At 44.5% G+C, this 13,956-nt stretch overlaps 1 protein-coding gene across 4 annotated transcripts in view; it reads left to right on the forward strand.

Annotated features, from left to right (window-relative positions):
• Positions 1-13,956, forward strand: part of ATXN1 (ataxin 1) — a 260,883-nt gene that overhangs the window by 212,298 nt on the left and 34,629 nt on the right. Inside the window, exon 4 of one of the 4 annotated variants that reach the window (XM_036888806.2) lies at positions 5,879-5,990. The exons of the other annotated variants lie outside the window; for them this stretch is intronic. The gene's annotated coding sequence lies outside the window, so the exon portion shown is untranslated. The remainder of the gene's footprint in view (positions 1-5,878; positions 5,991-13,956) is intronic. 4 annotated transcript variants of the gene reach the window in all.

Here is a 13,956-nt window from a genome sequence, read left to right on the forward strand (position 1 = left end):
GAATACACTCTGTGGCTGTAGGCTGTGCTGTGAATTGACTAGAATTGAAAGAAATACATGATAAGTAAAACAATTTTTCAAGAGATTTTCCATTTGGTTAGGTCATCACTTTCTCCCACTAACAGGTCTAACCAAGGCCTAGGGAAGCTCAGTCACCACATGTCACGTAGATGTTTCTATGGTGTAAAGCAGAAGGAAGAAGCAGCACTTGGAAAACTAAGAGTGTGGTTTCGTCCGCCTTGCTCTACTATTTTTTTAAAAATCAGTGCCGAGTGAAGTCACACACATCTGTATTTCCACCTCAGCCATGCACACTTCCAGCTCAGCGTGTTACGCTGGAAACACGGGACCGTAATCTCCAGTCTTGCCCGCTGTTCTCCTTCTGACGGGAAGCTTTTTGAAAGAAACAAGGCCCCAGGTCATATTCTGCATCATAGCCAAACCCTAATGTCCTACGTGGTCCACACAATGTTTGTTGAATAAACTCAATGACTGGTCCCCTTTTGGGGTTATGAATGGGTTGTAACTAGATTATATTAATGAGCAGTGTGGTATTCCTCCTGATGCCAGAGATTTGTATTGAGCTACAAACCTGGTCCCTGGAATGTACGAGGCAGTAGTGTCCTTGGTGGGGGCAAACCATGCTTTATTCTTGCAACCTTTAAATATCTAAAACTTTGGCATGAAGTCATTTCAGAAATGGTGCCCTACATTTAGATAAATTCAGGCAATTCAACTTGGGGAATTATTTTTGTAAATGAGGTGTTCTGGATAGGTAGACTTCAGTTTTATCAGCTGCCCAAGTGCTGCTGTTTACTGTAATTAAAATACTGGGAGGTCTGCAGTCCTCATTCAGGCCCCACTTTAATAGATTCTAGCTATGGAACTGAGTAAAGTGGATGCTTTCAAGTTCTAAGCTTGGAAATGGAAGGCAGCAGCTGCTGCTGAAATGCCCTATCTCATAATCAAAATGATTTGTAGGGCCTGCTAAACATGGATGTCCTGAGAAATTTCTACCAAGGCTGTCATTCAGGTCAGGACTGATCTCAGAGTCGCTTAAGAAAAAAGATCGCACCTATGGCCCCAATATTTATCAGTTAGCTCTGGTTCTGGCGGTTATCACAGCAGGCTCACCAATTAAATCACATCAGCCTTTACCCAGGGTGCAGTGAAACACTTGCAGACACAGTCCCGACTCCGCAACCCCACTTGCCAATGGAAGAAGCAAAGTGGAATGGACAGAAGAATGGCCAAGAGGAGGGGGCACTGGGTACAACTTGAGAAGTGAGTGAAAATCAGCCAGTTTTAAATTAGGGGAGTGGAAATACACCCCCTGAGTATTGGTCCACTTGAAAAGTCTCAGAAGGAACTTTTTCTCTGCTTGAAGGAACTTTGCCTTCTTCTGTGGTTAGACAGACTGCACTGAATACATCAATGCATGTCGAACAACATCAGCCTTTGCTTACTTCTGCCATGGCTAAAGTCCCTCCTACATGTTGTTTACTCTGAGCAGAACCTTGAGTCGACCTCTGATTGTTCTGTGAACATCAGACACACAAAAGCCCAGCCAGCAAATATTCTTCAGCACTCAGGCTTATTAACGAAACATGATGCTTAGCACATCATGGAATTAATTTGTGTACCAAGTATTTAGCGTGTGCCTCTCAAGCCATATATCAGGTGCTGTGCCAAGGTGCTGGGGTGCGGAAGGAAGAAGACAGATGCTTGCCCTCGGATACTTAGAGCCTAGAGGCTGGTGGAAGAATCTGCTTTCCACATCACTCCACTTGTATTTCTGAAACTGTGAACACCCAACTGACATCTAGTAAGCACCCATTTTTCCAGAAAACCTTTTGGGGTGAAATAACATGGTAAGGGATGAGAAAAGCAGGCAAGGGTGGGACTAGAAACGGGGGAGATATAGTTACAGGGAAACTACATGCATATGTTATGTAGCTCTATATTTGTAAGGCTGTGAATCATTTCATTTAATCAGGTACAATGGTAGCTAGAGAAGTGCTTGTTAAAATGAGATGTTCCTTGTTCGTTATGCTTCAGAAGATTGGAGACTGTTGAGAATTAGGCTTGGGTTGATTAATGATTGTACATTGAGTCCCCTATACAGAATTTTATTGTTGTTAACAACCATTTGATCAATAAATATGAGAGATGCCCTCTCAAAAAAAAAAAAAAAGAGATGTTCCATGTAAACACTAGGATATAGTAAGTGCTTCATAGACATCAGCTATTATTCCTACTCCTTGTTGTTAATACAAGGGAGGCACTCAATGAAGTTCTGTTAAATGAGTGGATAGGGTTTTAAAGTAAGTGCTGGAATTTAAGCCTGTACATAAACTGAGCATATATATATATATATACATACATATATATATACACACACACACACACACACACACACACACACACACACACACATGGATAGAGCACCTTGTATTAGTATGAGGGAGAGCTAGATTTTCATATGATATTCTAACCAGAATGCTCTGAAATCTTAGCTTAACCACACAGGCTTCCCAAGTTTCTCTGCCCCACATCACCCTACATTTAAAATGAGGTGGCAGCAGCTTCTCCGGAGCACTGCTGGCAGGAAGAGCCATGGAAACATGTCCTCTGCTTCACTCCAGAGGAGAGAGGTAATAATGGGGGAGGGACCAGACAGGGAGGAAGTGATGACAGTGCCAATGGAGGCCCCAGAGGTGGGAGGCTGGGCGGGGCCAGGACCAGCGGGTTGTGAGTGCGTGAACACATTGCCAACAGGCGGACACACAGGTGACTCCTCTGGAATGTCTGATGCCAGCCCTGTCCTTTTTCTGAAGTGCCAAGATAAGAACTAGCTTCTTGCTCTAGGGGCAGGAAGGTCCAGATGGTTACAAATGGCTCTTCAGAGCTGGGCCTCCAATGCCATCCACTCAGCAGGGGAGCTAGTTGCCACATCTCCGTTATCAGCTAATGAATTCAGCCTCTGTTGTCTCCGATTTCTGTGCTGGTTGGAAGCAAGCTTCAGCAGTTTGGCAGGGTCCTCAATGCTCAGAGGTCTGCAGAAGAGCCTAGACACAGTGGGGCTGACTTGGCCAACTTACCAAAGGGGACTAAGGCCATCCACACATCAGACCAGGCAATTCCAGTGAAGGAACCCATGGAACCTTCTGGAGTCGCCCTAATTCACCAAGTAATGATGCAACGTGATACTGCTTTCTTGTGGCTGGGTGTGCAAGAGAGTGAACCACTTTCAGCAAATGATTCCTGAGAGTACAGAAACATGGATCATTTAGGATCAGAAGATCCTTACTCAAAGTTGGCTTCACAGAAAAATCAAGTGTGATTTCCTGTAATGGGTTCAAACCAGACAACTGAATTATGGGTCTGACATTAAGACATGTCAGGAATGTAGGAGGAGGAGAAGTTTAGGAAGAGAGAGGAGAGTATAATCTGCTGGGAGTAAAATTTATTACTGAACATTTTTTCAAAAATGTGCAAGTTAAAGTTCAGAATCATTTTGTTTATATCCTAATGCTGCAATGTCCTTTTTGTTAATTTGTTTATACAAGTTTTAGGGGCTAGTTACATTTTTAGCATACAATCTACATTTACTCCCAGAATGCTGCCCCTAAGACAATCCATCAAATAGTTCCCCAAGCCTCTGGAAAAGTGGATAAAAAGCATATTTTAAAAGGTGGGTGTGTATGTGCAAAATATGTTTGTTTAAAGAGATTTTAAATGCTGTAGAACTAATTAGCCATGATGTGCACGAACCAAAGTAATTGATACCAAATGGTACAATATCCTTTTTGAATCCTGTTTCAAAACAGAACTTGAATGAAACATTAAGTTCTGTCTTCTCTCCTTTTTTCCCCCTTGTTACTCCTGATAATAATCACTATTCCCCTCCTGGCTATGAATTTAATGTCCCTGTACAGAGGCATCCTCCTAACACGTTCCTCATGCCTTTCAGATGCTTCATGTCTCTGAGTATTAACACAGCTTGCTTTCCACAGGGGCCCAGAAATACTAGGTATTGAGCATTTTGATTCCTAAAATAAGTTAAATGCATGTTGTAAATGTGCAGCTTACATTGAAGAAGCTGCTAGCTACATGCTACCTTCATCCCTGGGAGTCATGTATCTCGAATCAGTAAAGACATTCTTCCTTGCTGGGTTCAAACCTCTTACTTTCTTATGTCATCCCATCACGAATGGATAGACTATTCTCGAATCCAGTTTTTGAACATGGAAGGGACTCAGATGACGTGTTAGAGACTGACAGAGGTGTGTGTGTGTGTGGTGTCTCTTCAAATGCAGACGTGCAAGATCATGTCACTAACAGTGACTTGCATCACTTCTCACCAGGTACATTACCATCAGAGGAGCTGAGATCAGCCAAAGTGCTCCCCTGAATGAATTCTGGGCTTAAAAGCCAGTCGAAGAGAGAGCAAACCACAGGAAGAATGTTTTCCAAGAGGCTTACTTCCCTTAAATTGAAACATAATCACGTTCCCTGACTGTCAGGGCACTTGTACAAAGCCCATCTGTTTATTCAAGCATTTGCCTGATGATGTGGGAGGCTCAGCCCGTGTAATCCCAGGCCTGAGATTTTCAAATGCGAAATATGTTATTCAAGCACAGTATTTCCCACTGACATATGTAGATTTAAAATAAGATAATCAATAATGCAGATTTCTCCATTGAATCTAGGGCTGGAAAACACATTTAAGATGTCACCTCGTTTATCCATCCCTCTACTTTAAAGTATGACTCTAAAACCGTTCTCTTTGAAGTCATCGGTGGCCACAGTTTAATCCAGTAGCCATCAACCTGGGTCAGTGTCTTTAGAAACCTGCCAGTGCTTCTGATGTTCAGTATGGATCGACAACCACGAGTTTAAATAATCCAAGGCTCTCAGTTCACGCCTTTCTCATTGCTCTGCTGCCTTTACTGGGGTTGATGCCAGCTTTCTTCTGCCCTCTTGACAATCTTCCTCTGCTTAACCAGGATTAAGTGTTTGCTTTTCTTCCTTTTCACTGCCCTCCTTGGGTATCTCTCCCAGCCTCAACTTCCCCCCATGATATCAGTGCCACTTCTGAAATCTGGTCCCTCACCCACTCCCCATCCTCCCTGATGAGTGCCACGTGTTTGCCTTAAGGCCACATAAAATTAAATGAGTCTTAAGCCGATGATCCTCCCTTCCTCCAGAAGCACATCTGTCTTACCCACCTGGTGGTAGTCGCACGCTTCCTCTCGCCCCTAGAGCGCTCTCATTCCCCTGGCTTGACTCAGTCATTCACTAAGCCTTGCCAGTTCTTCTGACTCTCTTCCAAATTCACTGTTGCTTCTGTAATCTGGACCCTGGGAACCCGCTCAGCTCTGTCTTAGCCGTCTGCACCAGTCCCGGGGGGTGGCATGCCTCCCGGGTGTGGTGGAGGAGTTGGAGAGACCAGACTCCAGTCCCGATTCCGCATGGAACCAGAGCACACTGTGACGCTGGTGACCTTGACCACATCATCCCTCGGGGCCTCCGGGTCACCACCAATAAAATAACAAGTTGCCTTTTATAAATAGAATAACTAGGAATAAACATAAATCTAGGTGGAATTTGTATAAATTCCATGTAGATTTGGGTTTCTTGGCCTTAAACTGGAACCACATTTAAGAATACAAATGAAAACATCAGAAGGGATGGTATTACACTACATTTTCTGGTCTCCTGGGACCCTCTTTACTGGATGATACCGTAATTTCTGCTCTTTCAGTCAAGACCTCCAGAATATCTACACCAAACACATGCACACTTGGGGGTTTCGGTGTTTCTCTGAATACAGTCAGAATTTTGTTCACTCAAGATATCTGTTCCTAAATGACAGATGCCTAATTGAAAACCAGCTGGCTGTCTTTGAGCTACTGTTGGAAGACAGACTTGGTCCCAAAGAAGTTTGCACACAGTATGCTGGGATTTTAAGAAATCAAATAATCCAGGTGGGTCTGCACATATTCTATGCTCTCCTCCAAGGAGCTTCAAGCAGCTTTCCTGGTATCATCTCATTTGTCCTTATGATTCTTTAGTTTGGGGACAATTGGTGCTGTTCTTGATAGTTTACGAAGTAAAAAACTGAGGTATTGTAATTTACTACATCTGCCAGTTCTACCAAGAAAATTGAAAAGCACTGTGGGGAAAATACTAACAATTATTTGGGCTCTGACTATAGATTCTTAAAACTTTATTCGTTGAAGGGCAAAATACATTACTATTCCCAGAACATTGCCAACAGCAAAGAGGTTATGCTCAGAATTAAAATACCACCCTGTGTCATCTCACCTTGGCTTTGAAACTCAATGAGAGAGAACAGTGGAACCATTTTTCCCACTGAAGGTCAAATTACTCCAGAAAACTTTCACACCAACCCTGGAAAGTCACAGGATGAGCAGGAAGAAAGGCACAAAGTCCATGGCCTGTGTGGTTGTTCAGTCCCTGATGCCTTTGCCCAAGGAGAGCTGATACATTTTTCACACTGCAGACAGGAAGTGTAGAGGGGAGAACGGAGTCACTTCTTGGGTGTTCCCCATGTATCGAGGTAAGAAATTGAGGCATTTGCCCATTTGCTAAGTCACATGGCTGTTGTGAGCAAGAGGAGCCTTCGAGGCAGTGTGCCTAAATTGCCTCTCTGGGTTAATAACTTCAGAGCTCTCAGAAGGAGAAACGGAGAGTGCTCGTAAGAAAGAATGAGCCAGACCTGTCACACACCGAGTCAGCCCTTCAATGCCATTTTTAAGAAGGGGTGTTTGGAGCTAAGGGTGTTTGTGGCTACAGAAGAGGTGGGGGGGCACTGCAGTGGCCACTCTCTAAAGGACACTAAGGTTCATGGAGCAGAAAGGGAAGAGGCGTGCCTTTCCCAGTGCTGAGACTTCTCCCCCTCCAAGCTCACCCAGCAGGGTCCCAACTGCGCTTTTTTGTGTCTGTGTCTTAACCTAGAAGAACCTGCTGGGAAAGTGGCATATGAGTCACCTGTCTCTGAGAGGTGTTCTTAGCACTGAGGGAAGTGGAAGGTGGCAGCAAATTACCACTGCAGTTTTCCACCCGATTGAGTGACCGTACTGAGCGGCCCTGATGTGGGTGCTCAGTATGCAGGTCACACAGGAGTAGAAGGGCGTCAGTGGGGAGCAGACTGCAGCAAGCCTGGCCCAGTCCTAAGGGAAAGGCTGTGGCCATGGACCTGCTACTTTATTCAGTGAGTCAGAGGCAGGGAAACACTATGCATGACAGAGGTCTTCATAATCAAAATGAACACCTCTGCTCATCAAGAGGGTGAAAGGACAGATGTGCACAGGGAGACTGGGGGCTTGGGGTGTGCTGCAGTCAGACGTGTTCCGAGACACAGGGACCTGTGGCTGGCAGGGTGCGTGGCAGTCTCCAGGAACATTTCCATCTGCACTCCTGGCTGGAAGCTGCGTAATGTGGCTGCTGCTCCTCGGAGCTTCCTGCTTATCAGAGAACCGGGGTCCTGACCTTTACGAGGAGTATTTCGTGTTCCTGTCCCAGATTGGGGGAGTAGCTGCATGACAGGATTTCCTCTGACCTCTAAGCACTCAGCTCTTTTCAGAGGCCTGCCCCCACCTCCCTGCTGGTCACCAAATCATGGGAGATAAACTATCCTCTAAACATCTCAAAGGAAAAAAAAAAAAAGAGTAGATTTTGTTTTCTGGAGAAAGCACCATTCAATAAAAGCAAATCCATAGGGGCTGACAAATAAAACTGGAGCTCAGTTCATTCATGGATTGGTCTGGAACTCTATATTCCATTTGTGTTTTCCTGTAGCTGAAACATTTCTAGGCTTTAAAATCAAAGTGCCCTGGCTGTATTGTGGAGTGTCACTGTACATCAGGCACTGTCCTAGGTCCTGGGCAGGGGCCGCACCATGAGTGGGCTCCTCCCTCGGGGAACTTAGGGCTAAATATGGTGCTTCTCACCTTCACTGAAATCCCTTATGCCTCATCCCATCCTAGGCTTTATGGCGGTTGGGTTGGGGTGTGGCCTGACCAGCAGGGTTTTTTAAAATCTCCCCAGGTGATTCTAAGGTGCTGCCAAGGTTCAGAACTACTGGGCTAGTGTAGTGGGTTCCCAAACAGCTGCCGATCAGACTCATCAGAGGAGTTTTTGAATATGTAGATTCCTGGGCTCCAGCGCAGATCTGCTGAATCTTGGAAAACTACAGACAGTGTGTATTTTTACAGGGACACGAGGGTTTCTGATAATCCTCTGAGGGAAGCTTCGCTGTAATATGCTCAGGCACAGTTGTGACCCAGAAGCTTAAGGCTTACAACAGTTTTCACTTCTACTCTCATAGAAAAAAACATTTTTACTCTTTCAGGCAATAGTCAAGTGTGTTTGCCGTTGCTTTTGATGAACATTTCACAACTCTCTAAAGCTACCAGCCCACTGACAGCACCCGCCGTTTGCCAGGCTCTGTGCCCTGCCACGTTTCTCATCTGAATTTCTTCTCTGTTAAGGCCATGCCTTTCACGGGTTTTACCGTACCCCCACATCCAGACATGCCCACCTTCCTCCTCTGTTGCTGAAATCTGGCTGTAACTTTGCCTCTGTTGAACCACAGATGGAGCCGCTGGGGTTTGCCTGGCTGGGGTCATTTCCTTTAAAGGCCTCCCGATACCCTGAGATTTGCTCACCGTGAACTGGGGCCCCATGTGCTGCTGCATGCTGGCAGTCAGTTTGAATCCATGTGTTTAATGAAAACATTATCTCCCATCCTGTCCTTGAGGAGAGAATTTCAAATGAGCTGTGAAACAGAAAACATAACCCACCAGTCTAAGGCATGACTCATGCCTGGCTATGGTTTACATAAATCTCCCTGGTGGTACCTTCTGATCTCCAATGGAGAACTTTCTGCAAAGTCCTCAGGAATTAGTATTTTGTACATTTCACTCAGTATGTTATGAGGGGTTCATTTTATCATTTACCTAAAATAAATTTTTCTGATGGGTGCAATCACTGTTTTATTGCTGTTTTTCACCACCCTATCCACCATCCTGAGCTAACCAGACCAAACTGGAAGCAAACTATAGATTTTTCAAAACTCTAGAAGGGAGAAAGATCCCAGTTTTTGAGATGTGACCTTATGGAAAAATACAAGTATATCAGACATGAAGGTAAAGTGTCTTAATATTAAAGGGATTTAGATTTTTACTTAACATTGAGATATTTTTAATGGAAGTCTCTTTTTATTTGTATTTTCATTTATTTTAGGAAAAGCCTAACTAAACTTTGTAAGAAATTATATTGAAATAAAGGCTTTTTCTTCCATTTCCCAGTTGAAAGAATAGTCTTTGAAAGAGCAAGACTGCAGTGGCCCTTGGCCCACATCTGGGCTGCTGTTTGTAGCCACATCGTGAAAGAAGGGGTTGCTGGGGGATACAAGCAGGAACACTGAAGTGAGGCCCACTTTCTCTTCACTTGTTGAAATTACATTATTAAGGAAAACTTATTGATCCTACATACTTAAGAAAGAAGGAGAGCTTTCTAAGAAACATTCAGGAAAAGTAATAGAATACTAGGAAAGCTCAAAATGAAAACACTTTGTAGCAAATAAGGAAAATACTATGTTGACTGAATTCTCAGAGTACACTGACCATTTACTTCACCGTCCCATCTGTTCCATAATTATGAAGGAAAAAGAAGTGAACGTTGGTTCAGTTCCTACTGAATGTGAGAAGCAGTTCTTAACTGTTATCTACTGCATGCATGCTCTGCCCTTAGACACTGGGCTAAGTGCTTAATGGACATTATCTATTAAATGGCCATGCTAATCCTGCCGGGTAGATATTATTATCCCCATTTTAAGATGAGGAAGCAAAGGCCTGGGCTAAGGAACTTGCTGTGATCCAAAGCCTCCTCTCTAAGCAAAGGTACTTCTATCAGGTTAACTGGGATTGCCTCCAGAGGCTGGGGGCAAAGGCTAGACCTTTCTCTGGGCAAGGCCAAATAAATTTCTTATTCCACAGTGAGGATGGAAAAAGAGGGACAGTTGTGAGGCTTGTTTTCCCAATGGTTGAGGCCTTTGGAAGGAAGATCACATAACTAGGGGAGTCACAGGATAGAGGAGTTAAGCAGAAGCAAGGTCAAAAATGCTGCTCTGCTCTTGTGCTTGGGGACAGGGCACAAAACTACGGGCACCAGTAAGGAACCAGCGCACATGCTGGTTTGAGAGGGATAAAAAAGTGAGGTTGGAGCATCTGTGTGGAAATTCCCCACAGGCAGCTGGGGATACTAGACGGAGGTTCAGTGTCATAGACACTGTACTTTCTCACATAGATCATCTTCATTTCATCTCTCAACAATGTTTTGAAAATGTTACCATCATTCACATGTTACAAATGAAGAAACTGAGGCTCAGAGAGGGTAACTGTCTCCCCAGGCCACAGAGCTAGTAATGAAAATGAGCTTTGCTGTCAACAGGGCATCAGCTGACTTGGTTGTATTTGCATTTGTCCATTAAACATTTTATTGCCTGTTTAGATTACAGTTGTTCCATGCCACCAGCCGCCAGCAACATTGTTCATTGTCTTTCATTTGCCATTAGGGCCTTAAATAAAATAGCTGGCTGTTTTTTTATTTGCATTTATAGTGTTGTAGAGATTCTGGTTAGGGCCCAGGTATTCTAAAGAGGTTAAACAGGAGATTGATTTAATTTGTAATGAGTAATTGTGTCTAAAGAGTGTACTGTGCTCTGTGTTCAAACAAAGCAGAAAGTGTCTTATTTGTATTGCAGGAATAAACAGCAAATAATACAAACCTAAATTTGAAATGTGAGCACATTGGAATTTTATTTGTGAATGTAGAAGTAATCAACCATTCTGAAGACAAGGCTTTAGTCCAGTTTGGGAAGAAAAAATATGTATTATAGATTTATTTTTTAGAAGAAGACAGTTTTAGAGATTTAGTAAACTTTCTGAACTGATACTACTCGAAATCCCTCATGAACAAAGGTGAGGCACGGAACCTTTTAATTAAAGATTGTTCCCCATAACATCTCCCCTGGAATCGACTAGTGTGTGTGATGCATGAAGTAACCTGGCAAAGAATGTAAGGGAGGAAAGTGTGGGGTTTTTTAACATGGATGATAATATGACCTAAGTGAAGGAGGTAGGGAAGAAGGCCCTTCTCAAGAGATAATCATAACATCAGGAGCCAATATTTCTAGGTCTTGCAGTATGCCAAACCCTGGTCTAAGTGTTCGAGCGTATGAACTCACAATAAGCATATGAGGTGAGTCCTGGTATTATCCCCACCTTACAGATAAGGAAACTGAGGCCCAGCTGATGTGAGGAGCCAGAATTCCAAGTCCAGCAGGTAGGATCACCAGCCTGTGCCCTGAATTCTGCAGAAGGAAGGCTTGAAAGTAGCTCATTGATAGAGGCAGCTTTTTTTGAAGTACTCCAGTCTGTATACTAGGCACGGACAGCATTGTCCCACATAATTCCATTACAACCCAGTGAGATTGAGGTTCATTATTATCTTCATTTTCTTAAGGAGAAAATCAAAGCTTAAAAAGTTGGATAACTTCCCTAAAGTCACCAATTGCCAAGTGCCAAAAGCCGGACATCTAGCCCATATCTAGACACCGAAGTCAGTCGTGTTTACTGCCGGGCAGTAAGAACTATGAGAGTGTCTAAGGGTGAAGAACAGATGAAGCATCTCTTCTCTTTGAGGAGATTTCATGATCTCGCCTCCACTGCATGTCTAACAAGTACGTGTATAAGGGACTTCCCTTCTTCCCAGGCCCTAAATTAAACTGCAGAATATAAAACTGGCTGGGACATTTCCAACACAGTCGATCTGACAGTGTGCCTCGTTCAGAGGGCACTGGCATTCTTCCAAGGAGAGTGTTAAGTTAGAATTGAATAAATAACCTGATTAAGTTAATGACGCTGAGCCAGAGGAAGGAGGAGCAGCTCAGCAGCCGAGTGCTGTAGGGTTTCTGGCAGTTCGTTCTGTGTGCGCGGTGCTCCACCAGCTTCGTGCTGGGCTACACGTGACCCTCAGGAGAGGCTGCAGTAATGCCTCAGCTTGTTGATTGAAAACAGCTGCAGGTAGTGACTCATGCCATTGTTCGTTTCACTGGTGATGGGAAAGGACTCCGGCGCCTTGGGCTCCACGCACAGCCTCACTCTGAAATAAATGGAGACAGAAAGTAGGCTTCCCACTTGCTACACTTTTCAAAATGAATCATTCATATTTTGAGGGTCAGAACTCACCCACCCATTCACTAAGTGTGAGTCATACCCCTGATTTTAAAACAAACATTTATTTCTGAGAGAATTCTTATCTTGGCTGATTTTTCCAGTTTTTCTCCCAGTCCTTCCTATGCTTGATTCAGGCTGGTTATAATAAAATTGTTGTCTTTGTAAATGCATATTCCGTCCAGTAAAGCTAAAGACCACCAGAGGCACTTGCTGGGATTGATGGTAGGCTGGCCGGATGTAGATTGAATAGTTGGGTGTAGGTTTTTAGAAGCTTTCTGTAGAGCACACACTTTGGACAACATCTCACATGGCAAGCCTGGATCAGGGGTGCATCATCTCACCTGAGGATTTGTGTTAGGAATGGAATCTCCAAGTACAGATGCTTTTCATATACACAGCATTTTACATCCCTCCATCATGAGCTCAATTTTTGATCCAATACTGTTACATCCAGAAATCTCAAAGAAGATCCACAAACACTCTGCCTTTTTTAATAGCCAGTTCCAAAGAAAGACAGAGCTTCAGTAGACAGACAGAGGACAAAAACAGTAAACCCACAAGGAAAGGGTGACAGCCCTGGAGTCTCAAGGGGTTATAAGATCTCAGTCTAAACCCAGCTCAGGGACTTTACAGACTCATGAGGAAGACACATGAAAACAAGTAAAAAGCACAATGAAGTAACAGATGTGGTAGTTACGAAAGTGCTGGGGAGCCTCAGAGAACGGAGGGATGAGCAGGATCGCAGTGGTCTTAAGTGGCTTTGCCAAGATGTTAGGCATGATTCGGAAAGGAAGTAGCCAGCGGCCCACCCTGGCAAAGGCATTGGAGCAGGTGGCCGCTGTCAGCCGAGAGCCGTGATGGGAAGGATCCAAGCACACAGCTTTAGGACGGTGTGTGTGACAAGATAGAGCCAGGTATTAAGGGACACAGAGGAGAGGCATGGTATGGGGTTCAGGTGCAAAGAACCTGAAATAAGTGACATCTAAGGAGAGACCTAAAAGAGAGCTTAGAACATTGGTTCTCAAAGTACGGGCCCCAGCCCGCCAGCACCTGCCTCACCTGGGAGCTCCAGGAATGAGAACCACTGGGTTGGAATGGAAAACAGGTAACAAGGTGCACCACGGAGGGGAGGCAGCGGCGGCTGAGCAGGAGTTACTCAGAGCCGCAGGAACACACATCCCCCCAAGTCTTGTCCCCAGCGCGGTTGAGGGTCAGAACAGAACATCCACCATTGCACCCTCTTGTTTACATTTTATCCATGGCACTTTCACACTGCAGTGGCAGAGTTGAGTTGTGACAGACTGTGTGGCCTGCAAAGCTAAAAATATTGCTAGGTGGCCCTTCACCAAAGTTTGCAGGCCCCTGATGTAGGGGGTGGGACTGAGTGACTTGGTGATAAAGTGCAGGAGAGGAGACGAGGACAGGGAGAACAGCCAGCCTTCAGTCTTGCGAGAGCAATGACATGATAGTTCGGGGATGTTCCCTTCAATTCCACGTTCACTCTCCTTTGTGAATGTGAGGATGTGTGTACAATTTGAGGGTGTAAGGATGCCCTGAAGCCCAGCCATGAGAAGCATGCTAACTCTAGCAGGCGTTTTTAGGGGGTTCATTAGCTCCAAGAAGATCTGTGGGGTGGGGGGGGGCAGGTGCACTGCGAGGTTTAAAACTAAAATGGTAATTGGTTTGC

Source organism: Manis pentadactyla, chromosome 16 (assembly GCF_030020395.1).
Source record: "Manis pentadactyla isolate mManPen7 chromosome 16, mManPen7.hap1, whole genome shotgun sequence".
Classification (NCBI taxonomy): Eukaryota; Metazoa; Chordata; class Mammalia; order Pholidota; family Manidae; genus Manis; species Manis pentadactyla.